At 23.1% G+C, this 22,395-nt stretch overlaps 1 protein-coding gene across 3 annotated transcripts in view; it reads right to left on the reverse strand.

Moving 5' to 3' along the window:
- Positions 1-22,395, reverse strand: part of LOC113551129 (probable G-protein coupled receptor No18) — a 73,796-nt gene that overhangs the window by 13,698 nt on the left and 37,703 nt on the right. For 2 of the 3 annotated variants that reach the window (XM_026953174.1, XM_026953173.1), the window contains one exon: positions 10,011-10,107. The exons of the other annotated variant lie outside the window; for it this stretch is intronic. The gene's annotated coding sequence lies outside the window, so the exon portion shown is untranslated. The remainder of the gene's footprint in view (positions 1-10,010; positions 10,108-22,395) is intronic. 3 annotated transcript variants of the gene reach the window in all.

Here is a 22,395-nt window from a genome sequence, read left to right on the forward strand (position 1 = left end):
TAGTTATTTTAAAGTTTCTGTTGAAAAAAAAAAATTAAAAATGATATCATTATAATATACTTCACTATACGATGTATTATCTATGCAGTACTTATTTATATTTGAGTGAAATATATATGTATAAATATAATATTGTTATGGTTATATAATTGGTTATTGTTCGAAATCATTGTTGATGTGCTGCTACTGATTATTCCGGAGTGTTCGTTGTTAATTTTACCGTTTGGTATAGAAGACAAACTCGCCGATGTAAACACAGCTATTTTTTGCCGACAATAAGTGCATACTTATATCTCTAATGTGACGAGTTATAAAATAAAATACAACGACGTCGCGAAGAATTCTTTTCATATAAGCTATAATATATAGTTTTAAACGAGAAGAATAAAATAATATTATACTCTGAAAATATATTGGTTGAATTTTTTATTTTTTTTTTTTAGGTAAATATAAAATATTAGGAAACAAACTCGTTTTTTATTAAAAAAAAATAATATTTTACCTATGTTTAATAATAAATTATATTTTGTTTGATTTGTTTGTTGAAAATATTATATATTTTATGTTCATACGACCAAATGTATCCTACCTAACCTAAAGTTGTCCTTTAATGTCTTATTTATTTTGATCTATACTAGTTATTTTCACAAAATAATATATTATGCACATTTAAATTTTTTGTAGTTTACTTTGAGCATAAAAAAAAAATGTTAGATTTATTTAAAATACAAATAATTATAGCATATAAAAAACACTATTTAAGCATGCAAAGATGTGTTCTTAAAAATTCTGAAATTAAAACAAGGTTAAAAAAATATTGATAAAAAAAAATCTTAATATTTTTGTATTGAAATTGTAACGTATAACAAATTTCCCATTTGTGTAACTATTGTTTCTTACGTTTTAATTACTACTCATACTACTAACTACTTTATAATCTTGTTTTAAAGTTTAGCTAATACGCTTTTAGAAATACCTGTAAATTACCTCTTGAAAGTTTTAAAAACTGATTATTAAATTATTTTAGATTGATGAGCAATATAGTAGGTGTACGTAGATTATTCACTATAAATCTTAACAATGTAATCAAAATAAAATAAATTACTTTTCACTTGTTTTGCATTATTGCGTTACTTGCAGTAACCAAATAATAACTTTAAGGATATAAAAAAAAAAATATACGCTTACGAATTTGTTTACCAAAGACGTATTCCTATTCGACGATACTGATAACTTTCACGACGTTGAGTAACACTTGTATATAAGTTTCTCGTTATAATATATAATTTAATCTAATATATATTGCCATCAAAGCTAATTTTGATATGATTTAGATAAAGATAAATACTATAAATAAATGTACAAAATGCACAATATGATTAAAATTTAATCTATTAAATTAAATTTATTTAATAAATTATTATAGGTGTTTTTCAGTTAAAATATATTATATACATGAGATAAATTAGCAATTGTATTCATTATACAATAAATATATTAATTTATGTTCACGCAGGATGACTAGTTTTCAACTTTTTCGTTCTTTAATAAGGTGTTATTTAATAAAATATTTTAATATGTGAACATTAAATGTGTTTGAAAAAAATAAATTCAAATTCACTAATAACCAAAATTATACATTGGACCACAATCATGTGCATCAGATATAATAATAGTAATATTAGGTTTCTGTTAATTAAGATTATTTCAGTGAAATATAGCAATTTCAATAGCCTGGAGTAAGCAACAATAAAGTGTCTGAAATTCGTAGGCACCTAGTTAAATTATTAAAACCAGCATAACATGTTCCATCAAAACATTTCATCAATGATACCACTTGTATTTACTGTCTTAAAATGTTTATGTTGTTTATTAATGTTTCCCATTTTCTTTCTTTTTTTTTTGGTAAATTTTACTAAAACTTTATATTTAACTACCATACTTGTTTCGTTTTAAATTAAAACATTATAATTCTGAGTATTTTTATTCTATTATACTTACGTATACAATACGAACAATTGATTAATCTTTAATCAATAAAAATACTTGTGTGAATGTTAATTTAATTAAATAATTTTAAAATAAAATTTTAAATGCAAGTCATACTGACATTTGAGGGAAATATATATTAAGCAAATAAAACAATACACTACAAGCAGTATAGATATATAAAAGTAGCTTACAATTAAATCGATTTGAAAATATACATTTTGAGTATTATATTTATAATTCATTTATAATCCGTATTAATTAAAGTAACTGATTGCTCTTAGTGTGTTTATGTTCTTGCTATTATTTAAGGAGATTTAAATTTAAATTTTTAACTTATTTGAATTTTGTATGTTACAGGTGTTAAATGTTAACATATGTTTTGTCTTGGATTACAAAGAATATATATGGTGGGAAAACTATCTTATTCTAAGAGGACTATGTTCAATTTATTTTGTTGTAATTCTAACTTTAGAAAGCACGCTATATCTGTTAGTGTTGTTTCCGTTTTACTTGAATTAATTACTTAATTATGTGATTATCTCTAATATAACTAATAAAATAAAACTGGTTGTATTTAACTCAAATTTAATATGTTTCACATTTGTAAAACGGTGACTACATACGTGGGCGTGATATCTCTTCACTCTTATAAGAGAGGCCTACTTAGATTAAGCCGATTTAGGGCTAATAGAATCTCAACTGTCAAATTTCAATAAGTTCGTTTTAGGCTGAATAACCCGTGTAACAAAGTTACGTATTCGTCCTTCTTAAGTTAGTTGACATTTATATTGATTGTTATTTGTTGTCGTTATAATAATAATAATACCTATCTCATTGTTATTGTTGTCAGACATATACAATTACTGAGATATAAGTTTAATCTGAGTTGTGACTTATATAAAAGTGAAGTTTGGAGAACATTAATATTAATCTTCCATTAAACTCACATTCTTAGATTATATTTATTGTTATAATACAAAAATAGTAGGTATTGATTAAGAACCAGATTAAAAGTTTCTACAATATTAAATTAAATAGAATAATCTAAAATATATATTATAGAATCACATTGTTACTGCAATTAAACCATATTTGACTAATATTGAAATAACATATATTTCTCTATTTATTATATAGTCACGTTTAGCATTATTATGTTTAGTGTATATAAGTATAATAAATGTTATTAAATGTATTATTTTAGATTTCGATATGAATTTGTTAAATTTGTATGTATATATATATAGTAACCTGTATACCTGTATGTGTATATGTAATAAATTATAAAAATAAATATAGTAAATCAAACGTGAATTTTTTGTCAAAATAGCTTAGGCTTTTAAATTGAGAATATTATTATATCAAATTCGAGAATTTACGAAATATCCATATTTCTTACTCTTACATGATTGATATAAAATTTAAAAACATTGAATGGTATTGCGTTATAATAAATAAGCAACAACTAGATATTGCATAGTGATAAATAGAAAATATTTATTGTTTATTATTTTATAGTTATGCTATTTTATGTTGTTATCAATCATACTCAACAACCATAAGTAAATTTACCTAGGATATACCTATTATATTATCAGCAACGCGTTTAAAACAATTTTAGAGATGCTAATTTTTTAACGTTTTATTTAAATGGGGTGTAAAAACAACGTCAAATAAAACGAAGTGCCCAATATTCTAACGAGTTTTAGTGAAATCCCTAAAAAGAGAAAAAAGTTGAATTATCTAAGTAAGTTCATCGTATTCCGTAAATCGATTATCGTGTGCACCAGCATGAGTTTGCGGTGTCATCATTGGTCCCCACCACTCATCAATTTCACGAAGAGTATTAAATGACACTTACTCGACTATATTACAATATTGCATACATGCTCTTACACTATCATCGTAAGATGGATAAACGTTCCGTTTATTTTTTAAGTAGTACGTAATATCGTATATATAATATTAATAATAATAATAATATAATGTATGTCATATTTTTTATTTTATTTTTTTTTTTAAGTTCTTAAAAGAAAACTTGTTACATTAGTTATTTGTGGCTGACGCTAATACAGTTTACCAAGACAATTTCGTCTGTATCAGCTATCCAAAACCTCTTAAAACAATATTACTTGACGGCTTTTTCTGGTTTAACTCAATTTTTAAGGAAATTAGTAATGATTCCATGATTCCCCAATATGATATAACCTATATTGTAAATACGAAAAAATTCAAAATTGGAGTACCTACTTAGCTCGATTGCACAGTCTTCAATATATAGATTGGGGCATTTCGTAAAACTGTTGGACTATTTTAGTACACGAAAAAGTGTTGAAGCTTAAAAATATTTTACCCATGTTTGAATTCCTAATTCACTAAGTAATATATATATATATTTATTGTACCGTCAATGTATATCATAATGTAGGTAATAGCTTAATCATTTATTAATTTTGTACGTTTGGAATTTATTTTCAATTTTTTTTTTTTATGTAAAATTGTTTTTATTTTATGAGTTTCATCCTAACAGTTTGAACGTTTGGAACAAATTTAAATATTTTTGTAATTTATTGAGAGTCAGAACTAACGCAAATCAGTTTTACTGTATACATATAAAATAAACAAATATTATTCTGTAATCTATAATAAATAATTTATTTTTAATTTTATCGAAAGTATTAAAACAACGATTTCTCAACCATTATAAAATAGTAATAGTTATTATAAATAGTATATAGTTGGTATTTTAGTTATAAAAAAAATGAAGATTTTCGTTTATCGGACCTTGAATTTTGATAAGTAGGAGAAAACAAGGAGAAAATTTATAACTGAAAAACGAATGTATTAATTTATAATATTAAAATACATTAATTTTATAAATGAAACATTTCCCATTATATTATTTCAAATGTTTTTGACTATGTTACTATATTATTTAAACAAAAAATATATCTGTATTATAAATTATTCGTTTAGCTTTAAACTAGCTATCAATAAAAAAATATGGTCACAATTGATGATATATCAATCAAAACGATATTATGTTACATTTAGTATTAATTAATATAAAACTATATATTTAACATTAAATAAATTAGGCAATTGATATCGAAAATATAGGTATATATGTATGTATATAATTATTTTAATTGCACTTGTTGTATATAATTGTGTTTTAAAGTTTAGATATTCATTTTAACTGTTATTATTAAAAATCAAATTAAAACAAGTAAATTTCTTAAACATAATCATCATAATTTAATTAAAAATTGTTTCTTAACTAAAATTAATATTATGACATAGGTGGAAATTATCCAAATATCCCAGTTATTCTAATTTTTTTATTGCACAATTCAATAAAATTATTTGAAAAATACGATAATAATTATCTGTAATTAATTGTTTAGATTACATACTATTATATTATTTTACTACCTTATGAATTTTGTAAGCATGTATATAAATAAAAATATAAAACAGATTATGTGGTTATCAAATACTAGTAAAAGTTATATTGGTGAGTTAAACAGATTAAAAAATTATGTAACGAAAAAACATTTAGGTGAACACTTAGGTATATTAAACAACTACTAAGGTTTTTGACGATACTATGGATGTGAGACGAATTTTGTATTTATATGATAAAAAATAACTTAGACTATTATGAGACGATAATTGGAGTCGTGAAGGGTATAAACGTTTTAAATGTATCAAAAAAACTACAAAATAAAATATGTATTTTTGTTCATCAAGTAGATGACGAAAAAAAGATATCTTGAAAATGTGATTATACATCTCCATACAACAATAAATTAAATTATAAAATAAACCTTGATTGTTAAAAAATAAAAACTTAAATCATTATTTGAGTTTATTTAATATCATATTCGTTAGCAAGTATTAATAATGAAAGTAATGTTAAACACCTGTTTTCAATCATGTACAATAAAGACGTATTCTATTCAAACAAATGTTGATCTTTAGATATATTATATGTATTTTTTTAACGAAAATATTTTTGTTTAAAACATTTTTTACTAAATAATAGATTTGTGTTGAGTGAATACTGCGATAAAAATATTTCTAATTACTCTGTGATTTTAAAACACCTGTATACAATGAATGCGAGACCAATTTGTCACAGAGAAATTACTTCGAAACTATTAATTGTTTGATGGTGGGTATTAATCAAAAATATTAACTGTGAAAAAAAAAATGTGAAAAATGATAAAATGTGATTTTCTGTTTGAGCTATATGCCGATTGAAAGTTGTATTCATAATTTGAATTCAAATATTTATAACTATAGACATAATAATAATAATAATAATAATAATAATAATATTTATATCATTGGCTTTAAATAGTGTTTCAAAATTAATTTTCAGTGGGAACTGTATAAATATATTATTATACATTTTAAAGTTTTATTCACCAGCCAGTAATAATTCAAGAGCAATATAAACTGTTAAATACGATATTGGACTAAAAAAACACTCTCCTTCATACAACAAATCATAGTAAACCCATATAACTTATAGTTATTAATACTATCTAATTATTACAATTAGAACAACTACATATCATGTGAATTTATTTTGAGGTTATAAAACATTATAGTAGGTAATTACGTAAAAAAATGACTAATATTTAAACAAAAAATGTAATATTGACTCATTAATATTCACGGTTTATTATGAGTATCTCACCCTATTTTCTACGTATTATGATAAATAATACAATTTCATTAGTTTTGTTTTTCTTTTGTTTCTATGCTGATTTTGAGTTTTACATTTTACAAAGTATTAATCTTACATCAATGCGACATTTATGATAAAAAATATCCATAATAGGTGAAAAATATATTTTTAGTTTAAAAGAAATATGTATATTTTGCCGATCAAAAGACTCTTTTGAATCCAAAACCTGCATAAACGACTTAGCAATTTTAGGACATTATTGTGTGTGTAAATAGTATAACATGCATAGTATTTTATTAAAAAAAAAAAACATGCAAATTTGCTGACCCTTTGTTGAAAGTGACATTCCTTAATAGCATTTATCCGTTAGATGGAGTTTGTTTTAAAAGGGTTATTCTTCTTTTATATTAGTCCAGAGGTGAAATCGTAAAGTAGAGAGGAGCCTAATTTCGTTATAATCTCCCGTTAGTAATTATTGGCATTTTGTGAGAGACTTATTAATTACAATGATAACATAACGATGTATTTTATTTTATAATATTGGTGATGATTTAAATACCATTTTTTGGTCTATGCATTTTTTTTAAAAAAAACCGCTACCTACTTGATCCAGTACCCCGGAGACTTTCTATAATTTAAACATGTTACTTCTTTGCGAGTAGAAAAAAAAATATTATTTCTTAATGATAAGTTTTAAAATAAATTATTTCTTCAAATTTCAAATACGATTGTCAACTAGTAATAAATATATGGTTTTGTCATTACTGATAAGTTTATAACATTAAAATTCCATTAAAATATATAATATTATAATCGAAAATAATTGCGATTTTATTTTAAGTAAATATATTAAAACTAAAATTTAATTTTAATTGTATCTCAATACGTAATTTCTTGGTAAAATACATGAAACGATTTTCAATTCCAATAATAAATTTAATTTACAATTGCAATAAACTTTATTCTGTTTGGAATTGAATTATTGTTGGTATGATAACCACAATATATTTCTAAAAGATAATTTATGTTTTTTGATCAAGCTAAATTTTAAATTATTTTTATTTATAAAACATTATTGTTCAAAATAATTATGAAAAAAAAAAATATATAAATTATTTATAACTATTTTTAATTCAATATGTTAAATATAATATATCACAAGTTTATATTCCTTTAGTTTAAACATAAAGTAAATTTATTAAAATTGTATATTTATTAACTGTATTTAAACTGAGTTTTACAATTACGCGATTCTATAGTTATATATACTATTAATTATCTAATCTATTGTATTATGATGATTAAATGTATTATTTTTTGACGGCTATATAAAATAGACATTCAATAATGTCAAATAAAAATAAGAACAATTATTTTGAATTGATTAGCATATACGTATACCATTTTTAAAAAAATACTCGCTGCGAATTAAATATAATGAAACTGAAATATTACACAGTTATTTTAAATAAGCTTAGTGGTTAATATATAATTTATTAAATACAATATAATGGAACAGCCTTATTCTTTCAACGTTAAGGTTTTACAAAAAAAAAATGAACTATTTTTAAATCTAAAAAATATCTATATCACAAAAATATGATAAATTTACATTATTTTACTTGGATATGAAAGCTGATTAAAAAAAATAATTTTCATAGGACGGTTTCATGTAGTATTGTAGTAAGAAAAACGAACATAAAATTATTTTTACTTAAAGAAATAATAAAAACATGAAACATGTGCATTTTAATATATAGTATTAATTTCTTAGCTGAATATTTTTTTTTTAATCAAGTACAGAAATCTAGGAACCTAGAACGCTAACCTACTTGAACCGTGCGTTTCTTCTATTATGTATATTAAGCTTTATTTTATGTTAGACATTTTAAAATATTAATATCAAAATATTAATTTTTTTTTTTTTAATTACTAAAATTTATAAACAAGACTTCATAAACATTAATGATTCTATTACGTATTATGTTCTAACAGTACAATTAAAATCTTAATTGTTTTTTTAATACTATTTAAATATTATTTTAGTGTCTGTGAATATATTATATATTATATAAATATATTAGTGAATTTTCTAAAATATAATATAACGTTAACGTCTATTTAACTTATTAAATATGATAATGGTAACATCGTAAAACTAGTATTATAATTATCATTACTATAGTAATGTACACATAGTATGCACGACTTGAGATCTTATAGCTTTTACTGAAATCAAACATAATATCTTAGTGGGCGTTATTATGTAATTAGGTAACATATATTCTATGCGTAGCTTCATTTATTAGCAAATATACATTGTTATGCATCATATGCATGTGGTTAAAACATACTATAGTGAAGTTATACTAACTATAAAATACTTAATTTTTCATACTTTATTTTCATTAAGTACTTTTATTCATGATTTTGAAAGTATTTTTTTATTAGTAACAACTTTATTGTTTATTTAATATGTGTTTGCCATATTTTAGTTAAATATTATTCTTGGTTAGGTCGTGAGGAATAGAAAATAAATTAAATAGAATTGAGTCTGTAAACGTAATCTAATAATGTAGTATATATTATTATATAATTTATACACTAAAAAAAATTTAATTTAATGAAAAAAATTATATAATTTAATCAACTTTTAGGTTTTTAACCTTGTAATCATAACTTATGTTAAACTTGTATAAATTATTGTTGAATTTTTAGTGATTGAAATTTATTATTTTTATGAGATAGCTCAAAAGTAGTCATTATAATTTTTTAAATGTTTGATTCACAAGTATAAAATTAACCATTTTTCAATTGTATTTTTACGAAATCTTTAATGTAATTCCAATTCAATGCATATTATTATTAATAACTTTGAACATTCATAATATTATATTTAATTCAAATTAATAATTATATTTTGAATTATTATGACTTTTAGATATAGTTTATAATGTTTGAAATATTTGAAATACTTTTTTTTTAAGTATTCTCGAATAAATGTTTAAAAATATTTTATTCATTCGTAAAATAAACGAAATTCAATGTCAAATACAATAATTGTTTTATATAAAATATGTATATAAAATAAGTAGTTTAAATAAATAAAAAGAACTCGTTACTCTTACAAATGATAATATATACAATTTTTTAATTCTTAAGGAAAGAATAAAAATAATAGTAAAATATTTATGAGTTCCTATTAACATAGGATTAATACACAAAATATATTATTGAGAAATAATATTACGCCAATATCGTACTCAGGAACAATCAATCATATTATAATACTATTAACACTGCATAGGTGCATACTCACCTAATTTTAAGTACTTGGTGGAGATGCTAAAGACTTCGTTGTAAATTTTTTTTCATAACGAACATTTTCAATGCTTATTTAGTACGATTCGCAATTTCTGTAAAAATATAATAATATAAATATATAATTTGTGTCCTACATTTTAAAATAATTTTAAATTCATCAAAAATCTACGCAGAATCAAGTATTATGCAGTAAACGTTATCTATCTCTATTTATACTCATATTCAATGGATTTTAGTAAAGGTAAAATCTTCAAATTTATGTATTCAGTGCGTAGTATGTTTATGTATTAAAACTTGTAAAATCATAAAAACATTTTTTCTGTAATTTTGAGAAAACGTGCTTTTAATATTAACTCAATATTTTGATATAAAATATGATATTTGAGAATGTAATGAGTTTTTTTTGTATTATTAATACAACAAGTGATATAGTTGATATTTTTTATCATTTGGTGTTTCTTAGATTTTATCATGTAAAACTCAATAGCAAAAAAAAGCTTCTCTAAACTGTCTAATATATTGAGCTCCGATTGATCATTACAATATAATTTGTTGTATCTAATAAGTGATTAAATCAAAATACATACAATAAATTAAATAATTAATATATGTATATTCTATAATGATAAATTGCATTATGTATTTATGATCCTTTTAAACTGTATATATCTAAATCGAAGTAAATCGAACTAGAACTATGTAATAATCCCCGAAATCAAATTGGTTTCGTCAAATTAAATGTGAAGTACACAGTTAAACTATTAAAAGCGGAATCATAATTTAATTGACAATTTATGAAAATGATCCAAAATAATAAAAAATAATCGTAATTATATAAATAATAATTAATATAAATATTTTAAAATTATTTAACTGACATTTTGCACCATTAAAATAAAAATTACAGCACATTATGTCGTCTGTCATCTCTTTTTATTAACAAGGTATCGCGTACACCATCATACATTTTACTACAGCCGTATAAAATACTTAAAATATAGGAATATATTCGGTGTTTCGAGCCATCTTATTGATTTCTTTTTTATATGGGTTTTTTTTTTTTTTTTACTTGAAGTGTGCTTATGTTTAGCGTAGAACCAATTTTGTACGTGTCTGTCGAAATACGTTCTACTATAACGAATAGTGTAACTCATTTTTTTTTTTTAAATTGGCAATAGTATAGTCTTTTTTATATTTTACATTAAGAGCTATAAGAGGTATAAAGATATCAGTGGCAGTTCTGGTAGTATTTCCTGGTAAGGTGACATATTTATCACACCGTTTGAACGTACACATAAGACAAAAAAATAAGAAAAAAACATTTATCGTTCATAAATAATAAAATAGTTTATTTTGTTCTTTGTCAGTAAATACAATCAAAAAGAAATGATAGGCTTCACCTTCTTATTAGGTTTTATTAGTTGTTTTAATTATGATTCGTCCGACGTCGAAAGTATGACGTTTCTAATAGGTAACAAAAGAACTGCGTTCATAACAGCGACATAATAGCTTCGTTATTATGAAAACTTAACTGTGGCGAAACTGAAGTAACAGTCGCCCCGTTGTCACGTCATTCAAAATTTACGAGTTCGTCTTCTATCGGTATATTTGTTTGATAAACAAGTAGTCACGCGTGTCCTCACGGTTGGTTGGCACGTATTATAGTCATCGTAACAAAATAATACTCTCATCTTAAATTAAATTAATTTGTTAACGACAACGCAGGATGCGGTTCTAAAGCCAACTACACGGCAATGTTCTAAAATTGCCTATTCACCACGCCGGTCGACGGATATCGACAGTAAACGTTATCAATAGTAATATTTAATAAAACAAAATTTAACACGAAAAATAAAAATGACATACTTATACAATAATTTTATTTTTTTTATTTACGAATTCAGAATCCATTTATGTCAAACGTAGTTTTTTTTTATATATAATATAATAATTAATTTGCCATTATTATAGTTTTTACTCAATACTTCTCGTATTTTATGTTTAAACCAATATTGGAAAATTAATAATGATTTTTTTTTTTTAATAATTTTTATATAAATCAGAAGAATTTCAAATGAACAAACAAATCTGCAAATCAAACATTGATTTATTTACCTCATAAACAAGTCTATTTCAATAAATTATTTAAAATATTTTTGAAACTAGTATACTATTCATGTAACTTAAAACGCAGAATCTTTCATTTTTGAAGAAGTACATACATTATAAATACATTATAATTATAAAAAACATAATTTACTAAATATCTTATAATTCTATTCAGTATGTGAAATAATGTATTATTATTGTTTTATATCTAATTTAAAAACTTTACTATATTTACACAACACACTTGGAAAATATAGCAAAGTAATACCATTTCGAATAAATATAATAAAAAATGTTATGATTAAGTAAATAAATATATTTTAATAACTAACATATATTTTACAAACACACTTTTATTCTCTAAGTAGTATATCTACCGAATACTATTAATATCTGATCTATACGTCATAATATTATTTTAATCACTAAATGTTTGCTAAAATAATATATTATACCAATTTATACTATAAATGTTATAATATGATGACATATGCTACATTATTTATATTAATAAAGCAAACTAGTGACATTTATTAGTCACTAAATATTTTCGAAGAAATAAAAATTCAAGTTGTATACATAATTATGTGCTGTAAGCTTTTAAATCTATGCAAATTTGAAGAGACTATAATTCCAGCACATTTCCCTAATAAAGCCAAAATACAAATGATTTTGCATAATAATTAACACATATTTATTTGATTTGTATAAATAGGAAATAACTGAATATTTAACATTATTATCATTATACCATTTGTATCGTTGCAAATAAGCCATACCCACGTAATTTTGAACTATACACATTATGGTATATTATATTTGTGTATATTTCAATGTTATAACGTTTATATTAAAATCAACTATATGAAGATATTTATCACTAGCATTAATGCAAACTCAAAATATCGTTCATTTTTACATTTAATTATAATTTAAAAATATTCAACATACTAAAATTATACAACGACTTATTTTTATCAGAGATAATATATTATACTTATATTTATATAAAAATAGGTATCATATTATATCTAATAACAAAATATGATGGTTAGGTACTTAGATGCATTTTATAAAAAATAAATAAATAGATAACAATAAAGGATTTCCACAACTTTTCGTAGAACCGTAAATACACACCAATATAAAGGATTTTTTTTTGTTTTGAAACTCAAAATTATGAAATTATAGTTACTAACATTTTATTTCTTTTACAAGGATTTGACATCATTTTTTTTTTTTTTTTGTAGTGGTTTGTGTAACAAACTTTGGTACTTACCTATTACAAATTGTAACATAATATAACAAATGAAATATTTTTTAAGGCAAAAAATATATTTATATATCTAGATTTAGGGTGACAGGTGAGTGACCCAGACGTTACTCTGACGAAAACCCATTTCCCGGAAAAATAATGTGTACATTATTATATTTGTTTTTCTTATAATTGCTAATAATAACATAAAAAAAAAAAAAAAATAACCATTTTGCTGTACAGTAAGTGTTAAGTGAACCTCGCTATTGAGGAAAAAATCACTAAAAGTGATATGTTAAATATAATAGTATTTTAATTCAATATAAATCTTTGTATATGAAAAACGATTCTGAGCTAAGACCTTCTGACAGCCTATATTACTAAGCAATATTTATGATTTATTTTATATTGCAATTTAAATAATTTATTTTACTACTTAATAATTAATATTGTAGCTTGAATTAATTTTTGTCAAATGTATCTGTTTTGAAAATGTCATTGTTCGTTTAAATTTTAATAATTTATTAAATTAAAATTTTCCAGTACCTATAGATAATATTTTTAAATTACAAGAAAATACCTATAATTTTTATTTATCGTTTTAATATCTAATTTCGTATGAATTTAAATTTAAAATGTCTATAAATAAAATAATGTTTATATATTTTTAAGTTTTTCAGATCAAAGAGAATTTTAACGTTTTAGAAATTGAATATAAGAAAAAAAACAGATAGTTTTAAGATCAGTACATTCATTGTTCCATTAAGAATTTAAGAATATTCAGTAATTTAGAAAAAAACAATTTATTATTTTTTATTTTTTATTTAAATTTAGGCTGTAATATGATTTGTATAATATACAAAATTGATTTAGAACAACTGAACAACAACTGGGAAATTTAAAACAAGATATAGTTTTCACATCCATAATTTGTATTCCGATTTTATACGTACCGATCATGTAAATAATATATTTTTTAGTATTAATCTTAGTTTTTCAATGATGTTTATTCTAAACATGAAAAATTTATTCTTTGAAAAAAAAAATTATTTTTGAATTTGAATTGAGTAAGTATATTAATTTTATTTACACTTGATAAAAGTATTGAAATAGTTATTTTATATTGATTTTTATCAAGTTTTTAAATTTTTACAAAATATTTAACTAAACAACGAAAATGTATGCATATGAACTTCCTTTTAACATGTTATAACACGAGCCACACTCAATATAACACACTCTATATGTATATTGATATACATAGAGTATTGACTGTAGCCAAAAGAAATGACCTTTAATCTTTTAGCACAAAAAAAGTTATGTATTAATTAAAATACAAAACCTTGACAGAATTATGTTTTGTATGAACCAAATTTCCCCTTCAATTATTCTCAAGCTAAACATTTAAATAAACAAAACATATTGAAATCGTTCTATTTCCATTAAATAAAATACAAGAAACCATGTAAAATAAAAATCATTTAAAACCGAAAAGCTACATTTCATATATTGCGTGCTATGGTTATTCTATTCAATTATAAAATAGTAATGTTACAAATAATAAAGTATTTTTTTTTTTTTTTTAAGAAAAAATTTAGCTCGTTATTAGAGCACATTTATAATTTGTATATTTCATACTGACCATGTTTATAAGTGTATTATTTATCCACAATAATGTTTCTATCTATAAATAACAATTAAAAATGAATACTATCTTTAGATGATATAATTTACTATAAAATACGTATATACATTTGTGCACGATAAGTCAAAAGATAAAACATTCAAAAATTGATAATAAAAATATAATACAATATATTTATTTAGTTTTACTAATACATAGGTACATACTTTAAACATAATATAATATTTTTAATGCTGTATTTCAGGAATATATGCATATAGTAATCAATGAACAAAACATTTCTTGAAGTTGTAGATTAGCGTATACTACCTACATGATTCAAATTAAAATCTATCTAAAATTATCTTATTTTTATACAAACCTTCTAAATATTTATAGATAACTATTATTGAATACCAATTATCAAACACATATTTAAAATAATTTTAATATCTAATAAACTTTAATTTGATTAATTTGATTATTTATATTTTTTCCATTATTTATCTTAAAAAAATATTTAATTCTACAATAATTTAATTTAATCTACTAATTTATTTATAATTAATTTGAAAATAAAATGATTAATGATTTCAAAATTAATTATTTAAGAGGACATAAGACCTACGTATATCTTCTCAGCGACGAAAACATAAAATGCAGCTAATTAAACGTTTACTATTCAGAACAATTCATTTTTTTTTTAACATTTAACATTTCACACTAAATTTAAAGATAAGATTTTATTATTTAAGCGTTAGTGGTTCTATGAATTCTACTACAAACCTAGTTTTTTTTTATTCATGACTATTAACTATGCTAATTATTATATTAAAATAAATTCTTATATCTCTTTTTTAAATTTTAAGTTATGCCTTAAAAATGTGGTGTTTAAATTGTATAAGGGTCAAATTATTCCTATAGTATAAATAATAAACTAAAATAGATTACTTTGACGTTCTATGTTAAGAATCATGTATAAAATATACTTCAGTATAAAAAACATAACGTAATGTATGAAATAGTTAATTTTTGTTTCATGTTATTATAATAACAGTGTTTATCATTGTACATTCTTTAAACCACTTGTAACTTATACTCAATTTTTTTTTAAGATAAACCACAGTATTTTTAAAAATTTTATAACTTTTGTTTTTATTAACATATTTTAATTGTTTCACTACGGCCGTTTTACCGTTATTTTCTACAATAAATTAGTTGTTGCTCAGCATAAATTGTCAGGCACATTTTATTTGTAAATACAATTAAAAGCGAGATATTTGACTGAATGCGCTCGTAAAACCAACGAGAGCACGTAATTTTTATTATTTTTTATTTCTATATATTACCGTTTTAATTTATTTTATGCTATTATGTGTTATTTGATATAATTAACTAATATTGTACATTTTTATTTTTTGATCTCATGTTTGAATATATATATATAAAATAAGTTAATTTACATTTACACATACTATTATTAAGTAACTATAATTAAGTTGAAACTTGTACTCAAATTATTTTGTTACTTTGCTAAATGAATAAATGGGTTATATTTGTATATATAACCCATTTATTTGTATAAACAGATAATAATTATTATAGTGCGGAAAATTAGATATTAATTCGTTTCAAAAAGATTGCGGGAAATACTATTACGTACCACGGTGTAATATTGGTTTGTAAAATGTAACATGGATATATTTTTAAAATGGGTATATGAACGATTGGTATCTGAATTCCTGAAAAAGTAATTGGACTTTTAACTTTTATCGTAAACTTATTTGAACACGGACTAACTTAAAATTACTATTGAAAACTTAACTAAAGTATGTGTATTAGTAGGATTTTTAAGACTTGTACTTTTTCTAGCTATTAAACAATTTTCAAGCAATTAATAAAGTATTAAGCAAAACAAAAACATCGTATTTCATCACAAAACATTTTTATAATCGATCTTTGTGCGTAACACACGTTTAATTGAAAATATTATTGCAGCCCCATTACATAAATATATAATATATAATATATACATTTTAAACTTAAGCATGACAATTTTTATATTTTTATATTATGATTTAAATGGAACTCCCATTGAAGGCATTTCAGGACTTTAATACAATAATTAATACAAAAATATATATACATTTTTCATAGAAACAAAATAAATTATACCAATATAGAAATCATTGTGCAATATCCATTTTTTGTATAAAAACGTGCACTTTATAATCAACGATAATATTATTGCAAGCTGCGTATGACAACTTGATATCCATCGGTATATTGTATTTTAGACTATTTAGTGGTTAAGAGAATAGTAATAATACATATTATTGTAATTATCACAACGGCATTGTTTCGAAAGTATATAACTAAGAAATGATCATCTTTTTGAGACATTCGATGATGTCCTTGCCAGAAAACGTTTGCAACTGACACGTTTTGCTAATCCTTGCCAAGGGTATTAAATTATATCAAAGAGGACGGTTTCAGGTAAGCAGTAGAATATAAAGCCTTTTGAATTCGTATTCGATATCACCCAAACGTGTGCTACGTTATAATATAATAAACAAAATAGGTGTTACCCACATAGGAAACAGTAAATTATTATAATTTCTTAAATTATAAAAATGTGCTTTGTGCTTGTGTGGTTCCATTTTACGAGAACAATTGACAATGCTGAATGGTTCGATTTTACGCGACCACCGTGATCAAATGTTGGTAAATGCCATAAATGTTAATGTCATAAACGTTTAAGAAATAATAGATAATTTTCAAAAATTGTATAAATAATATTATTACTTACATTTAATTTCATGTTATTTAATATTTAATATTCTAAACATGTAAAAACCCACTAACAAATAAGCACGACAAGTATCAATGAGCCTAGTCTTCTACATCAGCATCTCCACCAATAAATTGAATAAGAAACTATAAAATGCTACGTATGATTATTATTATATTTATTTTTATTGATCATAAAATAACATCGGCAGCAGTGGCCATTAGTTTGTTAATTATTATTATTATTATTATTATATAATATATTCATTTGTAATATATAAAACTAAAACAACAATAATACAAATAATTATAAATGTATGAATAATATTTTACAGTAAAATGCTTATGCGTTATAATATTAACCTTTTTTGAGTGCGCTGATCGGATAATATTATGTCTCTACTCTATGGTATTTTAAATTTTACAGTACACAATGCTCTCATATAGTGGTGTGCGTGTGTTGAATTTTGAAACTTCACGTATCACAGTAGTAAAATATACACCACACAGCCATAATAGCTGTTTCGTTTCTATCGAGGGATTTTATTTATTTTTACAACGTCAACCAAACAGCAACATATATTTTTTAGCGTATAAAAGTATTTTCTATACACGCACTCAAAATATAATAATACACTATTATATAAATAATGATTTGTGAAACATATTTTAACTTTATGGGTATATGTATTATTCATATTTTATTTTTAATTCGTTGTAAAATTTTAAAGGTGCAATGATGATTAATAAATAAAACTATAATAATTAGAATTAATTATACACGTGATTAAAAGTGTCTTTGTTTTCGAAAATCGCTATTACTATGAGTGATTAAAAGCCAAAATAAAATGTTAAGCTATATATATTTTAACTATTTAATTATAAAATAAAATGTACTATTATAATACACATCGTATAAAAGGAACCATAATATTTTATGGAACCTTATACCGTTTCATTAATTGTTTTTCTTAATCTTTTTAAACAAATTTTAAAGATTATCTAGACCAATGTTGTTATAATGGTTAACATTAACTAAAATTATAGAAAGCATGTATGAAGTACTAAATATCATAAAATAAAATATCATGTACTTATTTTGTGCAGTTTTTTTTTCTTACTCTCTTCTTCCTCATTTAATAACTATATTCACTTGTTAATTTATACTTCACTATCTATATTATTTATTTAGAATTTTTTCTACTTACTATATAAATTATAAATATTCAACAGGGATATGAATATATAGTATTATATTCTACATAAAATACATTTTGTTCCATATTTTTTTGTCAAAAATGAAAAAAACAACACTCAGCTCTTTTGAGTAGCATTACGTATTAGTAATCATACTAAGATGTTGACATGGTTTGAAATGTAACAGGATATTTATTTGGAGTAATGAATCCGTTTAAATGTTTATGTGTTGTTTCAAATATAATATAATACTTATACAATATAAGTACTTATATTAAATATTTTCATTATTATTACATAGTATATAATATGTTAGATAGGGACAATAATAAGTTAGGATAAATAAAGACATACGTTAAATCTAAAAAAATCTATATCCATAACATAAAATATGGGTACATAAAAAAAAAAAAACATTATTGTGATATTGTAATTTGTAGTAACTGTACGACCCTTAAAAGCTTTAATTATATTAATCTAATAAATTATTATTCTATGCACAATTAGTTTTTTATTTCGAAAATTAAATTGATTTGAGAAATGATTGAAAATTCTTTCAACGTTTTTGTTATGTTTTAGGTTAGTATTTACTCCATTCACATAATATGTGGTTGTAATGTATAGTGTGTTTCATTTTTCATTCAATATGTGTTTGCCCTTTTCTGTTTTGTTAGTACGATCAAACAGTAACATTTTTAACCATTTTTCTCAATCCATTCACCGTTTTACAGTACTCGTTTGTTAGATTTCAACACTTGAATAAACCTGATAGTTTATTTTTGAAATGAAATTGGATAATCATTCGTTAATTGAATTAAAATATATGTGAGATGTATAATATTATCGTATTTATGTCACGCCATATTATTACTGTATGAGATATTTTTCTCAATTAAACATGTTTTTTGTATAGTTTCTAATTTAGGTATTGTGTTTGTGTTTAGTGGTTTAGTTGAACGTATACCCACTATTTGTAATGTAATATACACTATAAATATGTTATGTTTGGTATAAATACGATCATCACTAAATACGGTAATATAGATAGTTGGATACTGAACGGTATTAGGAAATTAAAAACAAGTTTATCATAAATTTAATATGTTTTGCATATAAATAGATTTAAACTCAAAAACTTCAGAAAACAGAATGTGGTGTGAAACCTAAATTTGAAATTCCAGGAATCTCGATTTATTTAGCATATTATGTAATTATGCAAATTATTCTATATACGCAGATTGTTGTGGGAACATCTTGTAAAATAATTCGAATAGCGAATCATCCGTGGCGAATGTGGGTTGGTCGGCCGGACGTGTCCACTATTTGCCCACATCCGTTTAATCCTTCACCGCCACTGTAATTATTATAGATACCTTAATCCGTGTTTGCTTAGTTCAAAGAAAACTTTATTCAGAGTTATTTGCTAAAGAATTTTAATATCTGTTATAAATCGAAACCTGGTTTTATTACAAAGAACTTTTAGTTGGAGTACATTAGCTATAAACAAACTGCAAAATGTAACTGAATAATAATTATTGGACATTGAGAAAGATTTATCTATTATATGAACCATAATAATAACCAGAAGGTTCAAGAAACAGTATTTTCGTTACCTAATTTAATAAACACCAAAAGCACATCAATTCACTCTGACGGCACTTGATGGTATTTCCTTCACACCTTCAATCTTTTTTAATGTAAGTAAATGAATAAACAAATAAATAAAACACTTAAAAACTGTTGTGCCGCATATATACAATTTGTATTATTTTAGAAATTAAAAAAAATAAATAAATAAATAAATAAACATATATTTATATATAAAATAATAATTAACATAAGTTTTGGTTAGTTCAAAACCCAAGTTCTGTACTATAAATTAAAATACTACGTGAAAATGATTAAATGGTAACGCATAAATAGTTTTTGCTTGCACAGAATTATTTTTGTTTAATTTTATTTGAAAACGTGAGCCAAATTAATATAAAATATAAGAGCGTAAAGGGTTGATTAAAAAAAATAAAATAAAAATAATTTAATTAATACAATTCAAGTGCAGCCGTGTAATTGTATCTAGATTATTGGTTAACAAACACATTAGCCATATATTTAAATTAGAGAATTTATTCTCAATGAAAACTTGAACGGTTGTCTACATAGGGTAATGTTCAGTCGGTACAACAGAATTGTTACGACGAAAATGATAAAGAGACTAAATGTACTAGGTAATCATTTTACCGTTGACGAATATTTAATATTTATAGCATCATAAAAATGTGCATCATTCTTTAAAAATTTAAAATATAAGATAATATAAGTTTTTATGGTATAAATATTTATTATGTATTATTATATCGTCAAAAGTAGTAAAATATTTGCGAATAACGCGGAGTTTATACCTACCAAGAGAAACGAATACGTACCGTCATTGGATCTGTTTATTTTGTTACTCTCCCTCTAAATCGTCATCATACTATCGCTTGCGATATACGGCGATAGAATGCTATCAAGAGATTTATCCGACGAGAATCGAATCTCCGTGACTGCGTTTAATTTACGATACAGATACAGCACAACGACGTTTGACAATTTTCTTGAATATGGCTGTGCTCCAGACACAAAAACTGTCGTAAAACTAATAGCGAGATATAATATTATGATCATCTTCGAGTCAATGAGATGACTGCATGAACGGATCGGAAACGGGCAATATTATTTTCATTTCGATTTATCAGATCGCTGCAGTGCACCCATGATGCGTGCCGGTAAAGAACTTCAAGGAATGATAATAATAGATTATAATTGATTATGAACAGCAGAATTTAAGGTTATTTGATCTAACCAAAGTTTTATAATGTATTTGAGGATCTATAACATTCACCACCATAATAATATATTCTAAACCAAGAATTCACCTTTAGGTCTAAAACGACTAAAAATAATACAAATGTCCGGGATGACTACTATTAATGTTTTTTCTCGTTATTGATCCTCTTATGTTGTAAAATACTAAAATTTACACATTAACGATTATTACATTTAAATAAAACAACTAACGTCCGTATCACTTTTTTTTTATCAAGTATAATACTAATTAGTTTATCCTTAATAACTTTCTTTAATATCGAGTATACGATATTCTGAAAATAAAAATTCATTTGCATCCTATTTTAATGTTATTGTTTATGCCTTTGATGTGTTACCTACCTGTTTTTCCTTCGCTGATAATTCTTACTCTATATTAATAAAAGGTACTTTTACGCGTTTATTATTAATTTTCAGGAAACTTTAATAATGTTACAGACACTTTAATATAGTATTATTATACCTAGCAGACAGCAGTCTTTTATTAATAACGATTTTAAATACATCACAAGGACACAAATCGAATGAATTTAACCGATT

Source organism: Rhopalosiphum maidis, chromosome 2 (genome assembly GCF_003676215.2).
Source record: "Rhopalosiphum maidis isolate BTI-1 chromosome 2, ASM367621v3, whole genome shotgun sequence".
Classification (NCBI taxonomy): domain Eukaryota; kingdom Metazoa; phylum Arthropoda; class Insecta; order Hemiptera; family Aphididae; genus Rhopalosiphum; species Rhopalosiphum maidis.